Raw genomic sequence first — 6,832 nt, forward strand, 5'->3', positions numbered from 1 at the left:
CCCTCCGTCTCCTGATATAGCCCCTTCCCATAGCTTTCAAAAGTTTGGGTCACTTTGAAATTTCCTTCTTTTTTATGTCCACTAAAATAACAGAAAATTGACCAGAAATACAGTGTAGACATTGTTAATGTTTTAAATGACTATTGTAGCTGGAAATGGCAGATTTTTAATGGAACATCTACATAGGCGTACAGAGACCCATGATCAGCAACCATCACTCCTGTGTTCCAATGGCACGTTGTGTTAGCTAATACAAGTTTATAATTTTAAAAGGCTATTTAATCATTAGAAAAACATTTTGCAATTATGTTAGCACAGCTGAAAACTGTTGTTCTGATTAAAGAAGCAATAGAACTGGCCTTCTTTAGACTAGTTGAGTATCTGGAGCACCAGCATTTGTGGGTTCGATTACAGGCTCAAAATGGCCAGAAACAAATAACTTTCTTCTGAAACTCGTCAGTCTATTCTTGTTCTGGGAAATGAAGGCTATTCCATGTGAGAAATTGCCAAGAAACTGAAGATCTCGTGCAACGCTCTGTAATACTCCCTTTACATAACATCGCAAACTGTCCCTAACCAAAATAGAAAGAGGTGTGGGAGGCCCCGGTGCACAACTGATTAAGAGGACAAGTACATTACAGTGTCTAGTTTGAGAAGCAGACGTCTCACAAATCCTCAACTAGGAGCTTCATTAAATAGTATCCAAAAAAACACCAGTCTCAATGTCAACAGTGAAGAGGCGACTCAGAGGGATGAGTTCCTCTGTGCTCTTTTTTTCTGCTCTTTTGCACACATCTCAACCTGCACATGTTCATCTGATCAGTTATCATCTACTAAATTGTAATGATTCTCTCCTATGGCCTATTTATTGCTTACCTCCTCATGCCTTTTGCACACAATGTATATAGACTTTCTTTTTTCCTACTTTGTTATTGACTTGTTTATTGTTTACTCCATGTGTAACTCTGTGTTGTTGTCTGTTCACACTGCTATGCTTTATCTTGGCCAGGTCGCAGTTGCAAATGAGAACTTGATCTCAACTAGCCTACCTGGTTAAATAAAGGTGAAATAAAAAATAAAAATCACCAACATCCTGTCATCACCAACATCCTGTCATCACCAACATCCTGTTATCACCAACTTCCTGTCATCACCAACATCCTGTTATCACCAACATCCTGTTATCACCAACATCCTGTCATCACCAACATCCTGTTATCACCAACTTCCTGTCATCACCAACATCCTGTCATCACCAACTTCCTGTCATCACCAACTTCCTGTCATCACCAACTTCCTGTCATCACCAACATCCTGTTATCACCAACATCCGGTCATCACCAACATCCTGTCATCACCAACATCCTGTTATCACCAACTTCCTGTCATCACCAACATCCTGTCATCACCAACATCCTGTTATCACCAACATCCTGTTATCACCAACTTCCTGTCATCACCAACATCCTGTCATCACCAACATCCTGTCATCACCAACATCCTGTCATCACCAACATCCTGTTATCACCAACTTCCTGTCATCACCAACATCCTGTTGCTGTTCCTGTCATGGAGTGTATTTCCTCTCTGTTGATGTTCCTTCAGGGCTTTATAACTGGTGTATGTTTGTAGTGTGTGTGTGTGTGTGTGTGTGTGTGTGTGTGTGTGTGTGTTGGCAGGACAGCTTGTTAAAGAATCATCTGCTTCCATCTCCTGTATCCTACTGAGCAACAAGCTGGTCACACACACACACACCAGTTCAATCTGTGTTGTAGATGAGGGTTACACACAGACACATACTTACAAACACAATGCTCTGACGAGAGTACCAGTTCAATCTGTGTTTTAGATGAGTCATCTCTCTCTCTCTGTCTCTCTGTCTCTCTGTCTCTCTCTCTCTCTCTCTCTCTCTCTCTCTCTCTCTCTCTCTCTCTCTCTCTCTCTCTCTCTCTCTCTCTCTCTCTCTGTCGCTCTCTCCCCTTGTATTGCTGGCTGCTCTCTCTCTTCATCATCAATAAAACATGATAATTAGACTGTGTTTGTCTCCCCCCCTCATCTCATTCTCCCTCGACCTTCACCTCCCTCGACCGCATAAAAACAGTACATTTGAGAAGCACTCTCAGTCACCCTACTGTATTACCTCACACTGCACCTCCACACTCACTGAACCTTATTCACTATCAGTCACCCTACTGCATTACCTCAGTCACCCACACTCACTGAACCTTCTTCACTCAGTCACCCTGCATTACTCCCTGCACCTCCACACTCACTGAACCTTCTTCACTATCAGTCACCCTACTGCATTACCTCACACTGCACCTCCACACTCACTGAACCTTCTTCACTATCAGTCACCCTACTGCATTACCTCACACTGCACCTCCACACTCCTTCTTCACTATCAGTCACCCTACTGCATTACCTTCTTCACTCCCCATTTACTGAACCTTCTTCACTATCAGTCCCCTACTGCATTACTCACACTGCACCTCCACACTCACTGAACCTTCTTCACTATCAGTCACCCTACTGCATTACCTCACACTGCACCTCCACACTCACTGAACCTTCTTCACTATCAGTCACCCTACTGCATTACCTCACACTGCACCTCCACACTCACTGAACCTTCTTCACTATCAGTCACCCTACTGCATTACCTCACACTGCACCTCCACACTCACTGAACCTTCTTCACTATCAGTCACCCTACTGTATTACCTCACACTGCACCTCCACACTCACTGAACCTTCTTCACTATCAGTCACCCTACTGTATTACCTCACACTGCACCTCCCCGCTTACTGAACCTTCTTCACTATCAGTCTCCCTACTGTATTACCTCACACTGCACCTCCCCATTTACTGAACCTTCTTCCAGCCAGGACAATGGCAACAATAGAGACCAAACACGATATACACAATGCAAACATTTTACTTTATAATTCTCAGCTAGCCTGTTTGGGATAAGGGGCAGCATTTTCACTTTTGAATGAATAGCGTGCCCAGAGTAAACTGCCTCATACTCAGTCCCAGAAGCTAATATATGCATATTATTATTAGTATTGGATAGAAAACACTCTGAAGTTTCTAAAACTGTTTGAATGATGTCTGTGAGTATAACAGAACTCATATGGCAGGCAAAAACCTGAGAAAAAATCCAACCAGGAAGTGGGAAATCTGAGGTTTGTCGTTTTTCAAAGCTTGGCCTACCGAATAAACAGTGTCTGCGGTTTCAAGTTGCACTTCCTAAAGCTTCCACTAGATGTCAACCGTCTTTAAACGGGGCAGCAGGGTAGCCTAGAGGTTAGAGGCAGGGTAGCCTAGAGGTTAGAGGCAGGGTAGCCTAGAGGTTAGAGGCAGGGTAGCCTAGTGGTTAGAGGCAGGGTAGCCTAGTGGTTAGAGGCAGGGTAGCCTAGTGGTTAGAGGCAGGGTAGCCTAGTGGTTAGAGTGTTGGACTAGTAACTGGAAGGTTGCAAGTTCAAACCCCTGAGGTGACAAGGTACAAATCTGTTGTTCTGCCCCTGAACAGGCAGTTAACCCACTGTTCCTAGGCCATCATTGAAAATAAGAATTTGTTCTTAACTGACTTGCCTACTTAAATAAAGGTACAATTAAAACATTTAATTTAGGAACTTGTTTGAGGCTTCTGCTATAAAGGAGGGGGGAATGGGAGCTGAATGAGTGAGTGGTCTGGCAGAGTGTCTCAGACTCCCAACAGAGTTAGCTCTCATTCCAGTGCTTTTCTACAGACAAATCTCCGGTTGGAACATTATTGAAGTTTTACGTTAAAAACATCCTAAAGATTGATTCTATACTTAGTTTGACAAGTTTCTTTGACCTGTAATATAGACTTGTTTTTGTCTGGACGTAGTTCTCGTGCCTCATGAAGATGGACTGGGCTTAACGTGTTAACAACATGTGGCTATTTGGACATAAATGAGGGACTTTATGGAACAAATCAAACATTTATTGTCGAACTGGGATTCCTGGGAGTGCATTCTGATGAAGATCATCAAAGGTAAGTGAATATGTATAATGCTATTTCTGACTTCTGTTGACTACCCAACATGGCGGATATTTCTTTGGCTGCATTGGGCTCTGAGCGCCGTTTATTTGAAATTTGACACAGCGGTTGCATTAAGGAGTCTATCTTTATCTTTAAGTCTTTAATACTCTGAATAACACTTGTATCTTTTATCAATGTTTATTATGAGTATTTCTGGGAATTGATGTGGCTCTCTGCAAAACCACCGGATGTTTTGGAAGAAAAACATTACTGCACGTAATGCGCCAATGTAAACTGAGATTTTTTAAATATAAATATGCACATAATCAAACAATACATACATGTATTGTGTAACATGAAGTCCTATGAGTGTCATCTGATGAAAAACATCACATCAAAGGTTAGTGATTCATTTTATTTATATTTCTGCTTTTTGTGACTCCTATCTTTGGCTGGAAAAATGGCTGTGTTTTTCTGTGACTTGGCTCTGACCTAACATAATCATATGTTGTGCTTCTGCTGTAAATCCTTTTTGAAATCGGACAAGAAGTGTATCTTTCATTTGCTGTATTGGACTTGTAAATAGCTAGCATTTTAAAGGCCATAATAAATAGATATGGAGACAACGGACAGCCTTGTTTTACTCCTCTTAAAAGCTCAATACTTTCTGAGAAGTAACCATTATTCACTATTTTACATCTGGGGTTGCTGTACATAACTTTAACCTGTTGTATAAGAGATTCACCAAAATTAAAGTAATCCGGGCATTAATATTATAAATTCTAGTCATAGTTTATCAAATAACATTAGTTTTAGGTCATTTTGGCCTGTTAAACTATCTGGTTATCTACATTATTACGATTCACATATAGCTAGCTTCTTGTTCCGCTGAAAAGCGCGAAATTCATAAATATTTTTCAGAAATATGTAACTTTCACACATTAAAATAAGATCCAACAAGAACATCAAGGGGTTAGAAATCCAGGGGATAAAAACACAAGTGTCAATGACTCTAGTTTTTTCTTAAGTCCACAATCTGGAACCTTGTACAGTCTCGTTGAACATCTCCATCAATTTTCTAGCCTCTCTGGATTGAAACCTAATTATGACAAGTGTACCATATTACGTATTGGATCGTTAAAAATACATTGTTTACACGACCTTGTAGTTTACCAATAAAATGGGTAGATGGTGAAGTAGACATACTTGGTATTCACATCTCAAAAAATATAAATTAACTTTCCACCATTAATTTCAATAGAAAGTTAACCTCTTCAACCTATGGGGGCGCTATGTCATTATTGGATAAAAAAACGTGCCCGTATTAAGCGCAATATTTTGTCACGAAAAGATGCTCGACTATGCATATAATTGGCAGCTTTGGAAAGAAAACACTCTGACGTTTTCAAAACTGCAAAGATATTATCTGTGAGTGCCACAGAACTCATGCTACAGGCGAAACCAAGATGAAACCTCAAACAGGAAATGAGCAGAATTTTTGCTCTGTTTCCCATCGTCACCTTATATGGCTGTGAATGTGCCATGAATGAACTTGAGCTCTCTGCCGTTCGTCCAAGATGTCTGCAGCATTGTGACTGTATTTGTCACAATTGTATTTGTAGGCATATCATTGGAAGATTGACCATAAGAGACTACATTTACCAGGGGTCCGCCCGGTGTCCTGTGTCGAAATTATTGCATAATCTCTAGGTCCATGTGCGTTCCATTTCTTCAGAAGAGAAAGTCAACTGCCACGATGGATTTATTGTCGATAGATATGTGAAAAACAACTTGAGGATTGATTCTAAACATCGGTTTGCCATGTTTCTGTCGATATTATGGAGTTAATTTGGAAAAAAGTTCGCGTTTTAATGACTTAATTTTCTTTTCTTTTCTTACCCAAACGTGATGGAGAAAACGGAGCGATTTGTCAACACAAATAATCTTTTTGTAAAAACTGAACATTTGCAATCTAACTGAGAGTCTCCTCATTGAAAACATCTAAATTTCTTCAAAGTTCTTCAAAGGTAAATGATTTTATTTGAATGTTTTTCTGGTTTTTGTGAAAATGTTGCTTGCTGAATGTCAGGCATGTCAGGCATTGCTAGGCTATCAATAGTGTTACACAAATGCTTGTTTTGCAATGGTTGAGAAGCATATTTTTGAAAATCTGAGATGACAGTGTTGTTAACAAAAGACTAAGCTTGAGAGCAAATAGATTTATTTCATTTCATTAGCGATTTTCATGAATGTTAACGTTGCGTTATGCTAATGAGCTTGTGGATAGATTTATACAATCCTGGATACAGGTTTCTTTCGTAGCTAAACGTGACGCAGAAAACTGAGCGATTTGTCCTAAACAAATAACCTTTTTTTAAAAACTGAACATTTGCTATCTAACTGAGAGTCTCCACATTGAAAACATCTGAAGTTCTTCAAAGGTAAATTATTTTATTTGAATGTTTTTCTGTTTTTTGTGAAAATGTTGCCTGCTGAATGCTAACGCTAAATGCTACGCTAAATGCTACGCTAGCTATCAATAGTGTTACACAAATGCTTGTTTTGCAATGGTTGAGAAGCATATTTTGAAAATCTGAGATGACAGTGCTGTTAACAAAAATCTAAGCTTGAGAGCATATTGATTTCATTTCATTTGCGATTTTCATGAATAGTTAACGTTGCGTTATGGTAATGAGCTTGAGGCTGTATTCACGATCCCGGATCCGGGATGGCTCGTCGCAACAGGTTAACAAAAATAGATGAGATTCTGCAAGCATGGAGAGGTGAATACTTGCCTATTTATGAAAAAATCACATAGA

Source organism: Oncorhynchus nerka, linkage group LG15 (genome assembly GCF_034236695.1).
Source record: "Oncorhynchus nerka isolate Pitt River linkage group LG15, Oner_Uvic_2.0, whole genome shotgun sequence".
Lineage (NCBI taxonomy): Eukaryota > Metazoa > Chordata > Actinopteri > Salmoniformes > Salmonidae > Oncorhynchus > Oncorhynchus nerka.